The sequence below is a fragment of the Microtus oregoni genome, unplaced genomic scaffold (assembly GCF_018167655.1).
Source record: "Microtus oregoni isolate MIOR12 unplaced genomic scaffold, Mior012 000001F_ref0000356, whole genome shotgun sequence".
Lineage (NCBI taxonomy): Eukaryota > Metazoa > Chordata > Mammalia > Rodentia > Cricetidae > Microtus > Microtus oregoni.
Window position 1 is genome coordinate 71,992,679 of NW_024543060.1, and position 23,256 is coordinate 72,015,934.

The following is a 23,256-nucleotide window of genomic DNA, read 5'->3' on the forward strand; positions in this document are numbered from 1 at the left end:
AGGTCCCACCTAGATTTAGGTCAGGTCAGAGAGTTCTGCTCTCTCAAGGTTATTGTCAAGTGTGGCAAATATCCAGACCTTGTATTTCCGGAATGGAGAAATAGACTTGTTTCTACTCCAAATAAAAGTCTAAGGATCCAACTAAGTTCCTGCTCCCCTAGGGAGATAACAACGGATTCTACCCAGGGAGTGGTTTGCCTACGGAAAGTTTTTGGTCTAGGGTGTGAGCAGGACTTGTTTTGTTCTAGCAATTGAATGTTTAACAAAGAATGTAGCCTGCAACTTTCAACTGGTATGTTCATTTTCTTGTATCATGTTAATTCAGTTTTTTATCTTACTCCTACCTTTCCGGATCAGGGATATTTTAAGCAAATGGAAATTAAATGCGGGCAATTTCAGTATTCACTGGAACTCCCTCCTGGTGCTATCTTATGTTTCTGTTTGTTATTTTGACTCATGTCTTGGTATTCTTTACTAACTTTTCTAATCCCCATACCCTTACCCTGAGAAGTGGTATTTTTGTTGAAGATGGTCTCCAACACAGCAATAGAAAAGTAACTAAGACTTCAACACACGAAACAAACCCGTCAGTGTTTCCCAAATGTAACACTATAAGTTTACAAGACTTTGTTAATCAAGATTATACAACTAAAAGAAAGGTTTCTAAAACACAATAAAACAAATGTTGCTTTTTCATGCACGAGGAAAGGTCAAAGTATCTTTTCACCCTCCCCACTTAGAAAATATTCTGAAATTATGTGAAAAAGTAATTTAGAGGGACAATTAACAAAAGGAAAGAAATTGTGGGAGTCAGGGAATGGAATGCAGTGTGAATGAGAATAGCCCCTGAAGAGTCTAATGTTTGAATACTTGGTCCCCAGTTGGTGGAAATGTTTGGAAAGGATCAGGAGGAGGTGTGTTCTTAGGGGCGGACTCTGAGGGTTCAAAAGACTTCGCTTTTCCCAGTGTGTTTTCTGCCTCCTGCTTGCAGTTTGAGATATGAGCTCTCAGCTCTTCCTGATTCCATGCCTTTTTTCTGCCATCATGGACTCTAACCTTTTGGACCTATAAACCCAACTCCAGGGAATCTGATACCCTCTCCTGCCCTCCATGGGCACTGTATTCATGTGATACACAGAGGGACATTCAGGCAAAACATCCACATACAGAAAAGAAGTAATTAAAAAGAACAAAATGTAGAGGCAAGACAGAACGATGGGTGTGCCAAGCAATTAGAATATTATGATATATTCTGGATTTCATGCTTTGAATAGCTGTAATCTTTTCCAATTTTGTAATGTGCTGAGATTTCTTTTCTCATGAGTAGATACTTACTTGCATATCTAATATTTTATTCAACTTCATGTATCTTATTTCTTTTAAAAGACCTGTCAATAGTATAATGCTGTCTTGCACCTAGGTCCGATCCCGGTCTTTCTCTTGTCCTCATGCTGTGCTGAGAAAGTTGGTCTGGACCAGTTTTTAACAGGGAATTTGAGCCTTCTTCTGGCAAGCAGTTTGTGCCTCTGGAGAAACTGGAGGAAAATGCTGTTTGTCTTGATGAATTTCTATTCTCAAACGCTAAACTCTCAATGACCTCTGTGCAGGGAGGTTCTCTGGAAATGGCAAGATGATCCCCTCAACACACAACCCCAGAAGCTGCGAGAATTCAGTGTCAACATGGTGGTAAGCACTGGAATGGAGGGATATGCTGGCCTGAATGGTACCACTTGGGATTGTGTTAGGATGGCCTCCAGCCTTCCACTGGCTGCCAAAAGACCAGAGGAACACTTTGAAGACCTATTATAAACATAGCCCATCTGGCACCTGGAAAAGTTAGCAGAGGAAGCCCTCACAAGCTGGGCATGGTGGCACATACTTGTAATCTGTGACTTTGGAGGCTGAGGTAAGAATATGAGTTCTTAATGAAGGCACTAAGAACCTGTCTCAAGACCTGGCACAGTGGAGTGTGCCTTTGATCCCAATACTCAGGAGGGAGAAGCAGATGGATCTGTGAGTTTCAGTTCAGCTTTGTCTGCATAGTGAGTTCCAGGCCAGCCAGGGATACATAGTAAGACACTGTCTAAAACAAATCAAAACAAAACCAATAAATAAATAAATGTACCTATCTCAAAATCAAAACCAAACAAAGCAAAAAGAGTCATCATCAGAAATCCAAGGCTTTTATTTCTGCCATGAAGTAAAATTGATTATTTATTTATTTATTTATTTATTTATTTATTTATTTTTGAGACCGGGTTTCTCTGTAGCTTCAGAACCTGTCCTGGAACTAGACCAGGCTGGCCTTGAACTCACAGAGGTCCCCCTGCCTCTGCCCGAGTGCTGGGATTAAAGGTGTGCACCACTACTGCCCAGCCGTAAAATTGATTCTTAAATAGCTGTAATTACATATTCCCTTTTAAACTTTTGTTAGAGGTAGGGGAAAATTGGGGAGCAGCTACAAAGAGGAGAAACTTTTCTGTGTGAAGGAGATAGAGGAGACAGCGGAGGGGGAATAACTCCACTTCTAAGTTCTACATGAAGTGGGTAGAGAAACTGGTTAAGGGTCAGGACAACATTTTTAATAAGAGAAATATACGTGGATATACTCATTGTTGCTAGAAATAGCCTTCGATATGCACGGAGAAGAGGAAGTCCATCAGGAAATGCTTTCTGCCAACTCTCTGAGAAACAAGAGATGGAAAATTACCAGCTTGCCATGGAGCCTCTCTGACTCAAAGATGTTGTTTTCCTGGGTACTTTCATATTTAACTGTGTGGGGGGGTGATATTTCAGGGGACCTCATTGCCACTCCTGTTTCCACATTCGGCTGCACTTTCTTTTGGAAGAATGCAATGGTTTGTATTTTATAGCACTTTTTGAGAAAAGAAATATTGAAACATTTGTCTCCCTCACTCTCACTCTTCCTCCCTCCAACTCCCCATCCCCTTCCTCTCTTTCTGTTTTTGACATCCGGTTTCTCTGTGTAGCCCTGGCTGTCCTAGAATTCTCTCTCTTGATCAGTCTGGCCTCAAACTCACAGAGATCTGATGCTTCTGCCTCTCAAATGCTGAGATTAAAAGTGTGTGCCACCACCACCTGACTACATTTGTCCCCTTTAATGATTTAGATAAAAGTAATTTGTGTGGGTGAGTGTGTGCACCTGTGATGTGTGTGTTTGTGCATGCACATATGTGTGCATGTGTGTGTGCATCTGTGATGTGTGTGTGCACAGGTGTGTGCGTGTGTGCATGCAGATGTGTGTCCATCTGTGGTGTGTGTGCGCACAGGTGTGTGCATGTGTGCATGCACATGTGTGTGCATCTGTGATGTGTGTGTGCATGTGTATGTGCACAGGTGTGTGCGTGTGTGCATGCACCTGTGTGTGCATTTGTGGTGTGTGTGTACGCACATGTGTGTGCATGCATGTGAGTTTGTACAACTGTGGTGTGTGTATGTGTGTGCACATGTGTGGTGCATGTGTGTGAGTGTGTGCACCTGTGGTGTGTGTGCGTATGTGTATATGTGTATACACATGTGTGCGTGTGTGGTGTGTGTGTGTATGTGTATATGTATGTGCATATTTGCGTGCATGTGTGGTGTGTGTGTCTGGGCACGGAGCCTGTGTCACAGCACACTGCCGAGTTCAGGTTATAACTTTGTATAGTCATTTTTCTCCTTCCCTTTCACATGGGATCCAGAGGTCGGACTCAGGCCTCTGAGTCCTGCTGAGTCATCCCATCAGCTACTCATTTATAGTTGACTAATATTTTTACATTGGTCATGGATCTCTGTGGGAAGCTATGTATTGATGAAACGTCAAATAATGATCTCTCCGAAAGACTCCAAACTATATGTTTGTGTCTTCCGTCACAACGATGCCTTTTGAGAGGAAGTTGTACGTCATTGATAAAGGCATAGGCCTATCCATTTTATAGTAAGATTCGGTCTGATGGAATCGCTCTAAAGGGAAAAAGCATTGCCCTACGCACCCAGGTAAGCTTAAGAAAATTGAAGCTCTGAAAGCAAAACTATTTGACCATTTGTAACAAAGAGGAAACTGGAGAATAAGTTGGTACCTGCCCAGAGATCCTTTCACCGAAAGTGGCTATGGCTATTTGTTTCATTGTTTCGGTGAAAGTTTTAACCAGTTACTAGATAGAACAACCCGGCAAGCATCTCTTTACTGACCAACGTTCATAGTTTTCTGTAGTCAACAGCCTGCAAGTGAAGCTATTTTTTCATTCAGCTTCTACAATAGCTTATAAAGTGGAAGGTACTTCTCATGTCCCCGACAAAATGTCCAACAGAAGGACTTAGGGAATTGCTTGAGTTCATGGTTTCAGTCCTGTGTTGTGAGGTCTCATGCCCTCGGGGTTCCTTCCACCGTCCCGTGCACTTAGACAGAGCAGCAGGCTGGCTGGACTGTGGTAGGAAGAAAGGATGCTCTTCACTTGTTGATGAACAACAGCCAGAAAAGGGGAATAAGGAAGGGACCAGGGCAAGACACAGCCTCCAGTACTCGCCCCCAGTAATTACTTCCTCGACTTCTCATTACCTCCAATAATTCTATCGTCTTATGAATCTATTGATTGATTAAATCATTGATTAGCTCAGAGCCCTTACTGTCATCATACTTTACTAATCCCATAGGCAGTGCTTAATCCAATCAAGTTGGCAATCAGAATTAACTGTTTCTGTACATCTTATCTCATTTTACCCATAAGAAGAAAAAGGCGGGGCTGGAGAGTTGGCTCAGAAGTTAACAGCTCTGACTCCTTTTCCAGGGGACCTGGCTTCAACTCCCGGCACCCACATGGCAGCTCCCAACTGTCTGTGACTCCAAGGTCTGACACTCTCACACAGACATACATGCAGGCAAAATACCAATGCAATAAATAAATAATTTTGTTTTAGAAAAGGAGAAGAAAAAGGCAGAACTGGCAATCGGCCAGTACCGATAGCCACTTCACTGGTCACTGTGTCCACTGTTGCTGTGAAATGGCTCTCATGGGCTCAAGTGGTTAAACATTTGGTTCCCAGCTGATGGAGCTGTTTGGGATGGTTGGTTATGGAACCTGTAGGAGGCGGAGTTTTGCTCGAAGAGTTACATCACTGGGAAAGGGGGTGGGGTGGAGGGAATGTGTGTCTGGGGGTGCCTTTAGGATTTATAGCCTGACCTCTGTCCTTTTGCTGTTGTTTTGTTTTGTTTTTCAAGACAGGGTTTCTCTATAGCTTTTGGAGCCTGTCCTGGAACTAGCTCTGTAGACCAGACTGGCCTTGAACTCACAGAGATCAGCCTGCCTCTGCCTCCCAAGTGCTGGGATTAAAGGCACGCGCTACCACTACCTCCTACCAACTCTTCTCCTGTTTTGATGGACCGTATCGTCCCTGGAATGATAAGCCCAAATAAAGCTTTTCTCCCTTAGGTTGCATTTGTCGGGGTATCTTATAGGAGCAACAAAAAATGAAACAGATGCACGGACCAAAAGCACATCATTTGGAATGTGTCTAGATGCCGGTTTCTGTCTGCGTCGGGGTACAGTTTGGCAGGATGACAGCCAGCTTGGCCATCACTGCCATTTTGCTTGCCAGGTGACTGAGAGCACGATGTCAACAAGGGTGGGGTGTCCTGGAAAAGGATGGAGCAGCTGAGAGAAAGAGATGCCTAGACTTCACCGTGCTGTGGTCGCTTTCGGTTGAGTGGCCACCTGACTCAGCTGGACCTCCTGGGTAAGACTGAGTTTAAGGATCAGACCACCACAGAGAAACACAAGAGATCAAAGGAACTGAGAAACACACTGACTTTCAGCATACACCCCCTGGCAAACCTAAGCCACCCATAATGCTTCTTTCTACATCTACTGGTCCAAACTAGACATCCATGTATTCACATCCGGCGAAAGCTACATTTACACACTGAGGACAGAAGAATCTATCAGAATCGGGTCTTCATGATGGGAAACTGCAGGAGTGAAACATGAGGTTGGTAAGGAATGTGCCAGGCTTCTACTCTGACTTTATGTAACATCAGAGTTCCTGCTAAAAAGAGGAGGGCCGTGAAGGAATGCCTTACATGTGGTAAGGTCCTCACACGCTGGCCAAGTCCCTCTGCTCACCAGAGAACCCCAGTCCAGTTAAGTGTGCAGCAATGTATTAAGTCTGGATCAAAAGGATCCCGTGGAACGGAAGATTTCCATTTGGCCTCATTATCTTCTAGACTATCAGTTTATCGAAATATCAGTTCGCTAAAAACAAATCCCATGCTTGCCCAATGGTTTCCGATCTTACTCAGTAGAATGGCACCTGGCGGTGGTTATTGGCAAAAGTGTTAAGACAGTTAGGAAGCTGCCAGCCCCGAGGTTCTCAACCTTCCTAATGCAGCAACCATTTAATACAGTTTGTCATGCTGTGGTGACCCCACCCATAATATTATTTTCATTGCTGCTCCATAGCCAATTTTGCTATTGTTATAAATCATAATGTAAATATCTGATATGTGGTATTTCTGCTATGTAACCTCTATAAAAAAGGTCGGTCAACCCCAAAAGGAGTCTCAACCACGTGTTGAGAGCCACTGCTCCAGCCACTAAGATTTTTATTTGTTTTGAAAGACCTGGATAAATCCAGACCTTCCCAGCAGGAAGAAAATAGCCAAAAATCCAAGCAGGAAGAGAAGAATAAAAAATCTAGGATTAGCCGGTTCAGTGACTGTGTTTCAGGAACTAGCTGAAGATAAAGTTAGATTGTAATCTTGAGAATAATCTTGAAAAACAGGGAGTTTCCCCCTTGTGATTTTAGGAACTCGCTGATTAGGATGTTGAGTGATCTTGAGGCAAGGAGTTGTCCCCTTGTGACTCTCTGTGACACCCTCCCTGCCCCTTTAGGATTATTGGGCTATGGTTTCTTCCGATAAAAAACCCCTTCTCCAGGTCACTCAGGGTCGAACTCTTCCCCTGCAGGGGTTCTAAGTCTCGGCCCCAGTGCACTGGTTCCCATCTCATCTCATCAATTAAAGCCTCATGTGATTGTAGCAAGGATGGTCTCTCATGAGTTACTGGGGGGGGGGGGTCGTGTTATCCTGAGACTTGAGTGAGAGTCTCCCAGCACCGGGGGTCTTTCAGTCTAAATGCTTGTTAACCAGGGCTCAATCTCTTGCTTTTTCTTACTCCAAAGCCTTTCTAGAAATCTTTGGCTATCTCTCCAGCTTGATGTCTTAGGAATCTATTCCTTTGTCCATTCTTACTGTGATACTCACCCCCACTCAAAGGTTTTGCTTTGTAGTTCTGGCTGACTTGGAACTCACTGAATAGATCCGAAGACTGTCTTTAAACTCACATTTGCAGCCTGTTTCTCCTGAGTGCTAGGGTTAGGGTTTGCTACCATGTCTAGTCCTTTCCTTTCTTCTTTCCTCCTCCCTCCCTCCCTCCCTCCTTTCCTCCCTCCCTCCCTTGTTTGTTGTGTGTGTTATGTACATGAGGTGTGTATACAGGTGTGCATGTGTGTGTAAGGATATACATATGTATGCTCTACCTGTATATGCCTGTATATGAGGCGTATGTGTATGTGTGAGGGCACACACTTGCAGGTGTACACGTGCCAGGGTGCTTGGGTGGAGGTCAGAGTACAATCTTTTGCTGCAGGAGCACCTTCCGCTCCTTCAGCCAATAGCCGCTGAAATACAAGCCCACTGGGGCGTGGTCTATTGCTCTTTAAAAAAGAGCGGCAAGCCTTGGCCCTCTCTCTTGGTTCTGGTTTTGGTTCTGGCTTCTTCTCCAGCGACTAGACTCCTTTCCTGACTGTTGGTGTTTTGTAAGTTTTACCGCTAAAATAAATGCCCCTTTAAATCCAAACTGGTGTGGGATTGTTTCGCGCATTAATCTTAAGATGGTGCCTGCTTTCCATCTTACTTACTTTGACATGGTTCCTTCCCACTCCCCACCACTGCTGTTCCCCCATCTGTTATTCTTTTTTTTTTTTTTAAATGCTGCAAGATCCCTGCGACAGTAGGCAGCAGAAATGCTGTAGGTCCCAAATGGTGGTGGCGGGCCATGTGGCGGCAGAGAGCCGGTCCTGGGAGCAGCCAGTCCCAGGCAGAGACAGCTGCTGGTCTCAGAGCAGTGGTGCGGGCCATGTGGCAGCAGGCAGTGGGCCCCAGGCAGAGACCTGGTCCCCGAGCAATGGCTGGTTCCAGGCAGGGAGACACATGGCGGGCGGGCAGAAGACAGAAACATGGATAGACACGACATGCAGGGTGAGGTTGAATGTTTATTCAGGGGGTTATGGAGGAGGAAGGGTGAAGGGGGGGAGAGAGAGAGAGAGGGAGAGAGGGAGAGAGAGAGAGAGAGAGAGAGAGAGAGAGAAGAGGAGAAAGAGACAGAGAAGGGGGGGAAGCTGAGAAGTGGGGAGAGAGGCAGAAGCGAAGCTGCCTCTCCGAGAGGAAGATGGAAAAGGGCAGGAGCTCAGGCCGGAAGCTGAAGATCAGCCTGCCTCAGCGGATGGGGAGGGGAATGGGTGTGGCTTGTCTCTTAAAGGGACCAAAACCATAACACCATCTCTGTGCTGTTCCCATGCCAGGCTGACTGTCCTGAGTTTCTGCATCTCATCTTGCTCTAGGAGCACTGGGATTATAGACCGTGTTCAGTTTTGCTTGGGTTCTGGGGACTTGAACTCTTGTTTGACAATTGCTTTTCCTACTATGCCATCTTCCCAACTGACTGTGACTTCTCTTAATTCTAGCACTGGGGATAAAGAATAGAAGCTACAATAAGTGGATTCCAAATTTGAGGCCAGCCTACTTAGGGAGTTCGAGGCCAACATCAGCTACAAAGTGAGACCCTGTTGCTAAAACAAAAACAGCCACTCCTTAGCTCTTCTTCCCTACCTAATTCACAACATACTCTCAGTCTGAGCATAAAGATTCTGGCTTGTTAGTATTACTGCACCACGAGAACATTAATTTTTATTGTTTTTTTTTGTGAATTAACAGATGTTTTGGCAATGCAAAGAGAAAATGTTTCTGTGTAGTTGGATGTTTTCAGAAACATTTGAAATGAAAACAAAGAGGAAAAACATTAAACTAGCCAGTTTTATTAAGCACTGCCAAGAACAAATGAGACTTGATCCTTTTCCCTAAAGGGTAATATAAGAGTATAGCAGGGGAGATATGGTCTGTAAATAAATAACTACAAGGAAGGGCAGGAGGAGTATGCTCAGCAGGTCAGGGGAAGGTACAGGTAGGCGCTAGGTAGACAAATACTTCCAGCTCTGAGCTCGGAGTTGGGACATCAAAGAGAAAACAACTATTCATTAAGTGGGTCCATTTTCATTATTTTATTATGATTAATGTGACAGGTAAAACCCAAAATTAAAATGCTCTAAGAAAGGACCTGGATTCAATTCCCAGCACCAACATGGCATCTCACAACTGTCTGTAACGTCAGTTCCAGGAGCCTGGTGCCCTCTTTTTGCTCCCATGGGTGTACAGACATATTTACAGGCAAAATATTCAAACACATAAAGAAATAATTATTAAAAACATGCTGTTTTGATAATCAGGAAAACATTTTTAAAACAGAACAAATATAAATCAAATACAGTTGACTCTCCCTTAGGGTCTGGGGTTTTGTTTTATTTTGTTTTCTGGGCTGGTGATCAGATGGTCAATTCCCTTCTGTTTTACCCAGAGATTTTCAAGCCTCCAATGACAGGTCAGGTCCTTCTGCAAGTAACTTGCCTTTTTTTTTTTTTTTTTTTTTTGTCTTCGTCTTCTTTTATTGCTGTCCTTGAGTCTCAGGGGAATGCTTTCACACTTCTGGCAACTGTAGGTGAAGGAGTTTCTGGGGTTGGCTTCTGCTTTGACTTTAACATGAAATGCCCCCATAGGCTCGTGTTTTAAGCCCTTCGTCCCCAGACGGTGGCACTGTTGAAAGACTATGGTGTTTGAAGGCTATAGCCCAAGTCTGTTTCCATTCCCTCTGCTTCCTCATCCACCAAGAGGCAAGGAGACCCACCATGATGTGAGCAGAGCTTCACGCTGTGAGGAGATCCTCGGGATCGATTTCAGTTCTTTTGTGGAGTGGGTGCCGTGTTCTCTTTCCAAGATTCCTTAACCCAGCAGATGATAGGAAGATCTGGTGGTGGTGGCATCCCACCCCAATACTCATTGTTAGCGTCAGAGAACTACTTATTAATGTCTAAGTCTCCCCTCAGGTAAAGGCCAGTGGTAAATGACTGTCTCCCTCCTTGCTTCAATTCAGGGCCTCTGGAAAGTCACCCCAACCCCACAAGTCCCTTAGGATCAGTTGAGGCCTCAGGAGCAACTGTTTTACATGTTGGCTTTTGTCTTTGCTCCCCTTGCATAGGTATCTCCAGAGATCACTTCCCAGTAAACTTTCTCTGTGCAATCCTGTCTCAGGGTCTGTTTCCAAGAACACAAATTTAGAGGTTTGTGTATGTGTCTGCGTATGGATATGGGAGCATGTGTGTATGTGTGTGTATATGTGTATGTTGTATATGTATGTGTCTGTGTATGTATGTGTATGTGTGTATGTATCTGTGTATGTTTGTCTGAAGACCGAACCTTGTGCTGGCTAGGCAACTGCTCTCCCACTAAGCTACATCCCAAGACCCTTTTTATTTTTTATTTTGACACAGGGTTTTACTAATTTGCCCAGAATTGCCCTGAACTTATCTTTAAAAGTAAGCAAACAAACAAAAACTATCTTTCTGTTGTATGTGTGTGTGTGGGTGGGTGGGTGTAGAGGTGAGTGGACAGCCTCAAGTACCAGCCCTGCTTTTTACTTTATTAGAAATATGGCCTCTGGTCCACCACTGGCATCCCACTTCCGCCTTCGTTCGCTCCATAGTTGCAGTGTATCCTGGGATTGCAGTATATGTTACCATGTCCAACCTTACATGGGTCCTGGGGATCTGATCTCATTTCCTCATGCTTACATAGCAAGCACCTGACCTACTAAGCCATCCCCTTGGTCCCCTTGAACAAAGTCTTTAATTTATAATGCTCCTGCCTCAGCTTCCCAAGGGAATGCCGTCGGGTCTGATTTTTGAGGTTCTTCTGAGGTGAACCCATTCCTTTCCGGCCTCCTCTCATCGCTCACTCTCCATCGTATGCATTCCCGTCTCAGCTGCCTACGACGGTGCTCACTGCCTGACAGATCAATCATAAGCTCTAACTATTTTAATGTACTTGTGCTTTCTTCCTGACTCATCCCTTCTCATTCTCACAGACTCATCTGGTCTTCCTGGAAGCCTAAATATTAACCCCATCTGAGATTCGTTCCGCTATGCTAATATGCTATTTAGTATACATGCACACTCCTTGACTATGGGTAGAGTTACCACCTAATAAATCTGTGCAAACTGAAAATAAGTATCGTCAGCCAAGGATGAGTTTAATACATGCAACCCTGGAAAAATGAGAGCTCAACAAAGAATGTTGGCTATTTATCCTCATGATATTGTGTCTGATTAGGGATTTGCTGACGCTGCAGCCCAGCTTCTGCAAAGGGAGCTTCCCTAAATATTAGTAACTTCCTAGCTCGTACAGTAGGGGAAGCCAGATGGCTAGAGCCAGACAGACTGCTGCCTCTGTTGACAAGAATGACGCGCGAGGACAGTTCTAAGGATGAAGTGGTATTCACCGGGAGAGGTGGGATGCTTGTAGCTGGGATGCTGAGATCTTTCTTTTTCTGGTGGCATCATCAGTGGAGCCCCAACCCCTGTGACCATCAGAAGTTTGGAGGGGATGGAAGAAGGACAGCTGATGTTCCATCCTGTGCCAGCTGCTCATCCCAACAGGACAGCTGGAGTATACTTTATTGACTTGGTTTGGGGGAAGGGAAATAAGGTTGGTCTTTGGTAGGACTCTCTATACCTTTTCTTTTTCTTCTTGTCTTTTTTTTTTTTTTTTTTTTGAGACAGGGTTTCTCTGTAGCTTTGGAACCTGTCCTGGAACTTACTCTGTAGACCAGGCTGGCCTCGAACTCACAAAGATCTGCCTGCCTCTACCTTCCGAGTACTGCATTGTGGCGGACCTCTCGACCGGCAAGAAAGAATGACCACCACACCAGGATTCCACTCAGATCACGCTTTTACTGGAGTGCCCTTGATTGATGGGGAGCATGGAACGAGAGGGCGGGAAAGCGAGGAACAGGGAGCAGAGGGGAGAGGCAGCAGGAAGCGAAGGGACCGGGGTGCACTTAGGCAGCCACTTAAATAGGGAATTGGCACACGGGTCGCCCTGTGATTGGCTGCCACCAACAGCTGACACCAGACCGCATCGGGATAGGCTCAAGGATCCTCATTCACCGCGCATGCGGGAAGCGGGGACGTGCAGCTCTCAAAGCCATAGCCAAATATGGAGTTGTTTATAACCAACAAGACAGGATGTCGGCGCCATCTTGTAATGGCGATACTGTCCGGCTCACTACACTGCATGCGCCACCACCACCCGTCTTCTTGTCCTTTCTAAGTGTCCAGTATTGCTCTTGGCATCATGGGGAGGATCTGACAGGAAGAGCCCTAAATTCTGTGGCTCAAAGTCCCTGTGGAACTTGAAGCACAATTATGGCCTTTTTGTTTTTTGATGCAAAATGCAGAATCCAGAAAGCAGCAAGTTTTTATTATACATCTATAATCCAGGCACTGAGAGGCTAACTTAAGTCTCCTGTTCCAAACTCACTGGTCCCTTGGCCTCACATGGGCTTAGAGTCTCCTTCTGGCCAAATCCACTATGGGTAGGACGTGGAGCCATGGAGCATCAGTGGAACAGGCCCCTAGTACTGTCATAGTAAGTAAAGTTAGTGGAGGTGACTGACGAGGGAGAGGCCAGGAAAAACATCAAAATCCTTGTTACAGGTGTTTCCCCAGGAAGTGCATGAGATTTTTCTCAAACATTTACAGGACATGAGTTAAAATTGGAAGATGTACCGATAATAAATGGAGATGCAGTCTCTCAGCTTCTTCAGAGAGCCCTGAGACTCTAGCTTCTTTAGGATTTTCATAGCAAGGTTTGCCCTGAAGAAGAAATGCCTGGGAATGATGGGTGGTCCATAGCGACTTATGCTTGTTCCTTTCCTTATATTAGGAGAAAACCACACTCACATCAGGAATCATCTGGTTTGGTGGCTGATGTTTGTTTGTCCACGTGTTGATGAATAATGGCCATCCAGTAGCTGAATTTTGGATAAATATAAACTAAAATTTATTAACACCCTGTCTGAGTCAGCCTGGTGAGTGGTACAAAAGTATAACATAAACAAAAGCAGCTAGAGCATTCTCTTCCTTGCTAGTAAGTGTGCAGATAATAAAATAAGCCAGTCGTGGTGGCGCACACCTTTAATCCTAGCACTTAGGAGGCAGAGGCAAGCGGATCTCTGTGAGTTTGAAACTATCCTGATCTACAGAGCGAATTCCAGGCTATCCAGGACTATACAGAGAAACCCTGTCTTGAAAAAAAAATAAACAAAATGAGTAAATGAATGTAAAAGTAAAATAAAATAAAGACAATTTGCTTCATCTTAGCTCAGACTTGTGCACTCTTCCTTAAGGGGTCTGGACCCGGAGTGGCGAGACTTAGGATGTAGTCATAAGACTACATATAGCTAGATGAAACAGTAGAGAAGTTTGCAAACCCTCTGTGAACGTTTTCTTTGGGGAAAAAAAAAAACCACATTAGAACACAGACACACCTCAGGGCATTGCCAGGTCCAGGAATTTTAGTAAGTTAATTGTGAGTTTCAGAGAAGGTGGGAAATAGTTATTTACAGATGGATAGATTTACAGACAGATTTCCCTGTTACTAGTGCAGATGATCAACAATAATATGATGATGATAATAATGATAGACTATTTAACTCTCCCAAATACAACTAAACTTAAAATATCACCCAATTCATTAGAAGTGCCAGCAGAGATGGTAGCTCCTTGACAGGGTCAAGAAGGAAGAGGCAGATAGTTGTGTAGGATCAGGAGACTTGGGCCTCAACGGGGTCAGGAATAAAGAGGCAGACAATTGTGTAGGATTGGGGGACTTGGGCCTCAGTGAAAGGGATGAACTTCAGGCTTCTCACACAGGGAACAGATTGGTTAGGTAAATTTTGGGCATAACAGTTTGGGGTTGATTGGCATACTGAAGTGAAAGTTTTGATAAGGAAGTCATGATTTGATCTGGGAGCTTTAACCAAGTGTGTTAAAGATGATCTCTTTTGCAAGGAGTCCCTGAGGCAAGCACTGAGGTTATTTAGTGGTTTATGGTTTTCCTGGAACAAATGATTAAGTCATATTGACACAGGCCATCCCTGTTTATAGACCTTATTGTCCCAGTAGATCACTGCAGGTGGCTGGGGTTCATTCTCATGAGCATTGCTAACAGAAGGAAGTAGCCTGAAGCAGAGAAATACCCTGTGCCTACCTTGTCCTGAGTTCTGTGCTCAAGTGACCTGCTACCTCCCTGTTATCTCCTCTTGGATGTACTATGTATTTCTCAAACTCCAAATAAAACACGTTGCAGTTCCCAGAGAGAAAATCCTCTTAGATTCCCCATTTCAGTAAGTCGTAAAACTATCTTCTAAGTTAGGTAAAGTCTCCCTCTTCCTTTATACCCCTACATACATACCATGATGGCTCCAGTTGGTAGGACCAAGTTCAAGTACTTAGTAGAGTCAGTGTTAGGATCCCAGCTCAAGCCATCTTTACCTCTTACCCTGAAAGCAAACAAACCATCACACTCTAACATTCCGCACCAGTATTTTCGCGCTTTCTAGAAGGTGCACACCTATTCACATATCAGGGCTTTTGTACGTGTCTTCATTTTCTGCATTATTGTCCCTCTAGATTTTCCCGAGGGTCCTTCGCACTCTGAAATCTCCTCCTCTTGAAGTTATCTTCTTTGAGTCACTCTAACTCAATGGCTCTCAACCTTCCCAAAGCTGTGACCCTTTAATACAGTTCCTCGTGCTGTGGTGACCCCCACCTGTAAAATTATTTTCATTGCTATGTCATGCCCATAAGCCTGCTATTGTTATAATCATCATGTAAATATCTGATATTTATATAGGCGGCCCCCTACAAAAGGGTCATTCGATCCCAAAGATTCCACAGGTTGAGAACTTCTATTCCAACTACACTCAATTCCTTTCCTTTATTGTTGGAGCCTATTGCTTTATTTCATTTATTTTATTGGAGTTAGAAAGGTCTGGAGCTATATTATTTTTAAATTTGTTCCTTTGTCCCCATCTCTCTCAGCCCAGCAAACACAAACTCCATCAAAACAGAGATCTCGTCTACCGTGTACCAGACCCTGTGTTCCCACTGCCTTGAAAGGAACTTGGTACGTGGCTTTCTCAAGAAGTAATTGTGAAATGACTCATGGAGATTTTTCAGGTAAAAGGTATTGATTTAGATGAACAGCAGTATGGATTAGCATATAAATTATTTAATAAGTAACTACCACTTAGTGGAACTATAAAGATACTAAATATATAATCATTTTATCCGCATTAATGGCTTAACATGCTTAATTCGTCATTTGAAATATGTTTAATGCCAATTTTCACCCTGTGAATCCCAAGGATAAGCGATGGGATTTGATGCACTCCTTGAAGAAGCAGGGAAATGAGAGTTTCCTGTGTGTGTATAATGCTATTTCTGCTGAGTGAAGTGCCACAGGCCTGTGACTCTCAGAACTAGGGAGGCAGAAACTGGAGAAGTTCTGGAATTTCAAGGCCAACCTGATTTACATAAAAGAGTCCCAAACCAGTCAGAGTGAAATAATGAGATACTGTCTCAAAATATAAATTAACAGGAGCTGGAGAGATGGCTCAGCAATTGGGAGTGTGCACTGTCCTTACAGAGGCCCCAAATCCAGTTCCCAGCACTTATAAAGGGCCATAAGTTGACAACCTACATAACTCCAATTTAGGGAATCCCATGACTCTGATCTTCTCAGGCACCAAAACACATACACATCCCCCTCTATATCCTCTTTCCTCCCCTCCTCTCTGCTATGGTCTGGTACTGTGGCCTCATGTCGTTCACAAATGCACAGCATCACACTATACAAAGGCCCGTGCTGGTATAAAGAGTTGGTCAGCCGGGCAGTGGTAGCGCACGCCTTTAATCCGAGCACTCGGGGGGCAGAGGCAGGTGGATCTCTGTGAGTTCGAGGTCAGCCTGGTCTATAAGAGCTAGTTCTAGGACAGGAACCAAAGCTTCGGAGAAACCCTGTCTCAAAAATTCAAAAAAAAAAAAAAAAAAGAGTTGGTCAGAGCTGATGGGGGACAGGGAGCCTGAGTGCTTTGATGTGGGATGCCCTTCCGTATGCTGCAGATAGGTGTTGCTTTTATTGGTTGATGAGTAAAGCTACTTTGGCTATGACAGAGCAGAATATCACTAGGCGGGAAAACCAAACAGAATACAGGGAAAAAGAAGGCAGAGTCAGAGAGACACCAGCAGCCACCAGAGAAGCAAGATGTGAGGTAACAAGCCACAAGCCTCATGATAAAATATAACCTAATAGAAATGGGTTAATTCAAAAGTAAGAGGTAGTTAATAATAAGCCTGAACTACTGGCCAAGCAATTATAGTTAATATAAGCCTCTGGGGGTTTATTCAGGGACCGGCAGCCGGGAGAGAAATCTTCGGTTACAGTGCTTCCTATAAATTTCAATAGATTGGGAGCATATGTTTAATCCATAGAGACAGGCTGAAGCTTCTCAGCAAATAAACTGTTGTCACTCTGGCACTGAAACGGTAACAAGAATATGATGATTAAATAAATGAAAAACTGTATTCCTTGCTACCAGGCTAGTGATATTTAGTGACCAGACATGAATGGAGTAGAATTACTTAAAATGTCTTATTCTACTACTTAGGGTTTGAACTCCATTCTGACAACAATGGACAGTTGTTGAGGAATTCAAGCAGCCCAATAAAGTAGCAAGATAATATATGTGTGTGTATCTAATACATATATGTGTATATTTATACCCCACTTTATATACATTTATTAATATATTGTAAACAGTGGCTGGTCCAATAACATTTTAGAGACTGGTTATGGGTTAGAGGTTGGCACAGTGGGCTACAGAGAAAGAAACTGGGGAGGGGCATCCAAGAGATGCCACTGTCAAACAGATCAAGAAAGATGGCAGCCAGAATGGAGAGAGCTGCAACAGAGAAGGGGCACTAGTGAGCACTGAAGTAGAGAAGAGGTAGGGCCAGCAAAGATAATAGAGTAGCTACCAGGGCACAGGAGCAACCGGGGTTAAGACTGGCCCCTAGAAACACAATGAAAGCTCACAGAAGAACAAAACAAACAAAACAAACAGAAAAGAAATTACCCTATTATTTATGTTTCTCTTTAATTCAATTTATTAGCATTCTAAAATGCCACGTACTGTAAGAATAGATTGCAGATTTTCATTACTGGCTAACATCAGTTGTATTTTTTTGTGGTTTTGTATGCATGTGCTATATGTGTGTGTATGTGTTTGCAGATGCATACACATATGAGTGTGTGTGTGCATGTGCAGGCCGGATGTGAAATGTCATCCTCGATCACTTTCCACCTTATCTTTTGAAGCACTAAACCTGGAGCTCACTGATTTGGTCAGGTTGGCTGTCCATTTATCTCCAAAGATCCACCTGTCTCTACCTTCCCACTGCTGGGATTACAGATGTGCGCAGCTGTGCCTGTCTTTCACGTGGATCTGGGGACCCAAACCCAAGGCTTCAGGCTTGTTGACAAGGACTTCATCACCCAAACCATCTCCCTAGCATTAATGGTGTTTTCTATCGCAGTATGAGTGGGGGTAGTATCACAGCATTGAGATTAAATTAATTTGTTATAAAAGTAGTGTGTGTTGATATAAATGTTGTTGCAGGTAGCATAGCTGCAAGGGAAGATCTGAGCCCTTTGACATGAGACGTGGAGCAGCAGGATTTGGAGTTTGTCCTGGTGCGTTTGGATCTTGCTTTGGTTCTATCTGCCCTCCCTCCCTTTTGGAGCAGTACTGCATATGCTGTGCCATCGCAGACTGGAAATATGTAGTTTGCTTTTTGATTTTACAGGGGCTTACAGTGAAGAGAGTGGCTTGAGTCTTAGAAGATACTTTGACTTTGGAAAAAAAAAGAAAACACTTTCTTTTTTTGTTTTTTCCTTTTTTAAAAAATATTTATTTATTTATTATGTATACAGTATTCTGTCTGCTTGTATCCCTGCAGGCCAGAAGAGGGCACCAGACCTCGTTACAAATGGTTGTGAGCCACCATGTGGTTGCTGGGAATTGAACTCAGGACCTTTGGAAGAGCAGGCAGTGCTCTTAACCGCTGAGCCATCTCTCTTTTTTCCAAACAAGGTTCCTCTGTGTAGAAACTTACTCACTGTAGGCAGAGTTTTTCTATGTTGACCACCTGCTTCCAAATAACCAGCAGCTGTTTCTCAAATAACTGACTCAGAGACTTACTATAAAGTATAAATGCTCGGCCAATAGCTCAGACTTGTTACTAACTAGCTCTCACAACTTGACCCACTTCTGTTCATCTCTGTGCGTTCCTGAGGTTTGTGGCTTTTACCTCATCCCATCTTGTGTGTCCAACTCATTCTCTATCTGGCGTCTCCTCTGCCTCTGCCCTTCCTTATCCCATCATTCTCAACTTGGCTTTTCTACCTCACTGTAACTTGTTCAACTATTGGCCAGTCAGCTTGTTTATTAAACCAATCATAGCAACATATATATTCATATAGTATACGGAAGGATTATTCCATAGCAACTCACTCTGTAGACCAGGCTGGCCTTGAACTCAGAGATCCACCTGCCTCTGCCTCCAGAGTGCTGGAATTAAAGGTGTGGGCCACCTGGCCAACTTTGGACTTTTAAACTGTATTGAGGATAAAAGATGATTCGAACTTTTGAAGTTGGACTAAATGCATTTTGCACTATCATATGGCCATGAGGCTACAAGGGGTGGGGTGGAGGAGCAGGTCAGGGAGAGGAATGCGCCAGATTGAATGAGAATGGTCACCATAGGCTAACATGTTTGAATGCTTGGTCTTCAGTTGGTAGAACTGTTTGGGAAGATTAGGAGGCGTGGCCTTGTTGGAAGAGGCGTCTCACTGGGGGTGGCCTGGAGCTTTCTGAAGAGTGATGCCATTCCCAATGTGTTCTCTGCCTCCTGCTTGGGGATCAAGATGTGAGCTCTCAGCTGCTGCTACAGCCACCTCCCTTCCTTCCCACCCACCACCATAAACTCTAACCCTCTTGGAATCATAAACCAAATTAGTTTTTTTTTTAATCTGCCTTGGTCATGGTGTTTTATCACCATGTAACTAAGACAAATTATCCTTCTCTTTCTTTTTTTTTTCTTTTTTGGATTTTTCAAGACAGGGTCCGTAGCTTTTGGTTCCTGTCCTGGAACTAGCTCTTGTAGACCATGCTGGCCTTGAACTCACAGAGATCCGCCTGCCTCTGCCTCCCGAGTGTTGGGATTAAAGGCATGCGCCACCACCGCCCGGCTTATCCTTTTCTTTCTTATTTAAATTCTACTCTGCACAAAGATATGGTGGCTCACACCTGTAAATCTAGCACTCACGGGGCTGAGGCAGGAGGATTGCCATGAGTTTGGCCAACCTAGACTAATAAATTCCAGGCCATCCTGGAGTTTGTAGAGTGATCCCATATCAAGCAAGCACAAACAAGCAAACAAACCAATAAACCAAACTTCTGCTTTGCAGAACACACTGGCACTTCCTTGTCATCTTGATGTTTAAGCATACACAAAATCTGCCCCCTCCCCCGTGGTCTTCCATCTAGCTTTCTCTATCTTACGTTCTGTGTCTGCTGTGCAGCTTTCACGACACAAATGTCCAATATTAAACTGCTTCCCTACTGACAAACTGTTAAGAATGGTTTTGAATTTTTCCTGTGACAAGCTGACATAGTAAATAACTTTATACTATGAGCTCTTGCGTGCTTGTGGGATGAATCTGTAGAGCAAATTTCTAGAAATGGAGTTTCCAGGTCAGAGACTAGATGTGTTTGAAATTTAGATAAATACTACAAATTTATCTAAAATGTCATCTAAAAGGGCTTATGCTAACTTGAATTTTTGCCAGCAATGTATGTCTGAGAAGGTCTGTTCTTAATCTTTTCCAATCTGTTAATAAGATATTATATAGTATCCTTGCTTTAATATACATTTCAGTATAATCCTGGTTGAGATCTAACACCTTGTCATTTATGTATAAACTGTTTATATTTCTTTTTGTCTGAACTATATTTCTTATGGCTGGATTTTTTTTTTTATTTTGCACATCTCTTCCAAGGAATAATATATACGCTTTTGTATTTCACGGAGACTTTAGAAGTTTTTAAAGCATGCAATTGAATTTAGAATTAGATTGACAAGCAGGTCACATATAATGGATTTTTCATATGAGAAAAATATACTCCATTCACATTGGTCTCCAGGGAGTTTTCTCTTTCCCACAATGCAAAGCTTCAGCCTACTTGCCTCTCCATTGCTGTTCTTAATATCCAGGAACTGCAGTCTTGGAGAGTCACGTGCTTTTAAAATTCACTACCTCTCCACAAATACTATATAACAATATGATTTATTGTGGCCTCCAGGTTCAAACAATATGAGAATTACAGAGAGCGGGTTGCCTGACTATCACCAACACAGTTAGCAGCTTATGAGAGAAGTTACATAAGAAAGAAGACACAAAACGATGATCCTATATGTATCACACTGAAAAGCTGAGCTCGGTCCAGATCTTGAGTGCAACTGTGAACGAAACAGAGGCAGCCAAGAGAAAAGTCACCAGTAAAGGGGAGAGTCTGAACATGGAATGCCACGTGAGGATGAAAAGAAGGTCCTGTTTGGGGTTTGTTAAAAAAAAAAAAAAAAAAAAAAAAAAAACCCAGGATGGATACATCTCCAGCGTGGTGAGGTTCCTGAGTGTGACAACCGCCGGATTCGGTTTGTGGGTGTGTTGGTGGTGACAGGTTTTATAGTGATCTTAGGAGCCTGACTCAAGCGAGCTATGGCTAAAAAAAGAATTCCCTGGATTATGTAAAAGGAAGATAGGGGACTGACCACATTCAAGCCTCAGAGACTAGAACTGGCTCCTCGGGGCTCTCTGCTATCTTCCAGCTCTCCCTGACGGCTTTAAGACTTTCCTACAGAGCAACAAACAGATGTTAGGTGATATTATAAACGCTTGAAATGTAGAGTGAAAACATATGCCATCTGTATTCCTTCTTTTATTTAATAAAAAATATTATTAAGTTTATTTCCAGAGAATTCAAACTTTACTACCTTTACCTATGCCAAGATTTCTTTCACTTTTGCCATCTGTCACCCCCTTTTAGACCTAGAAACTTTTAACACAACTCTGGATATATGGTTATATATAGCAGGTTCACAAATCAAACATCTGCTGATAGTAAATCATAAAGAAATTTATTTTAAAACGATCTCTGTCGGCTGTGGTGGCACACACCTTTAGTCCCATCACTCAGGAGGCAGAGGTAGGTGGAGCTCTCTGAATTAGACGCCAGCCTGATCCTCAGGGTGAGTTCCAAGACAGCCAGGGCTACAAGTGTGAGCACCTGTCTCAAAAAAGAGAAAGGCAAGCAGGCAGAACAAAACAAAAACCAACAACTTGTCTACAAGTTCACTATTTATTAAGGATGAAAGTAGGTTTCAACAGAGTCCAAACACATGGTGATTTGACACGTGCTGGGGAGGGTGCATGGGGGATGATAGTCTTTGCTTCCATAGCTAGACCATGGCATAGTGATAAGCACGGACCACTTTGCACACATGCCAACTGGTAACACAGTTGTCCTGCACCTGGGCTGAGCTGCCTACGGCAACATTCACCCACACGGCAGCTTGTGTGTAGGGAGTCCTGTCACTTGGTTTTGAATTAATTTTGGTCATCGCGTGTCCAGAAGCCTTTGACTCTTGCCAAATTATTCACAACCGTCACATCCAGTCACGTGATCCCATGTGGCGTTGAGACCCACGGCTCAAGAAACTTACACTTAAATGACTTTCTTGATCTGTTTTTCAGCCTCTTTCCAAACGTGAGTACTACAGTCAATTCCAGGCTACATAGAATTTTTAACAAAAAAATAACAAACAAGCAACCAGTGGTTACTTATGTCTATTAACTCAACCAGTATTCATGATCAAAGCCATCTTCTTTTGGAAAATACATAGCTTAGGGCAGAAGAACTCTTCTAAGCAAATCAGCAAAGGAAAAGAAAGTGTAGAGTCAGCTAAAACCTGCCCTTGCTTTGGTTCAATTCCCCTCTCATCTCTGTAAATGTACACATGCTGTCTTCTATGTGACAGTAAACATCATGCTAGGTGCTTAAGATAAAAAGATACATGCATACACATTTGTATACGTATATATATATATATATATATATATGTTAAAAATTTAAGTTTCATTTGGACATAATTTCAGTTTTTTGTCACAGTATCTGTTCAAAGAACTGTCATATATCCTTCATATCTTCATAGGTTTTTAGTTTTCTCAAATTCTAAGTTTATCATCATTTTCTTTGAGAATTTGAGAGATTGATATTCTCCTACCCCTAACATGCCATAAAAACAAGGATTTCTTTAAACGAACCACAACGGAACAAAGCAGGAAATAAACATCCATGTAAAAGGTACCATTTAACCTATGGATCAGACTCAACGTTGGCCAATTGCTCCAATAATGTTGGTTTTAGCAACACAAAACCCTTGCTCAGATATCACATTTAATTTTTGTGAAACGAATTCCCCAGACTTTGTCTTTCCTAACAGTCACGTTGGGGGTTGGGGGTGGGGATGGGGAGACAGGAGCACGAGGTGACCATTTTGTGCAATGCTCCTTACTTTGTTCGTCAGACATTTCTCCATGGGTAGATTTGGGATCTGGCTTTTGGCAGGAACACCAGAGAAGTGTTGAAATCTTCTCAGTGCTCACGATGCCAATCTATCCCATGTTCCTATTTTTAGCTTCTGAGCTAGGTGGCAGGCAGAGGATGAAAACTAGGCTGTAGTTTGTTCATGTAGCAAGGGAGGCGAGAATGTGTCTGCCGTCTTTGGTTTCTTCCTCACATTTTCCTGGTGTTCCCTTTTACTGTGTCTTTGGTGCCACAGTGGCTGTGCTCAGTCATGGCCTTGCCTCAGTGGATGGAGTAGCTCTTGCATTCTACCCGAGTCTTC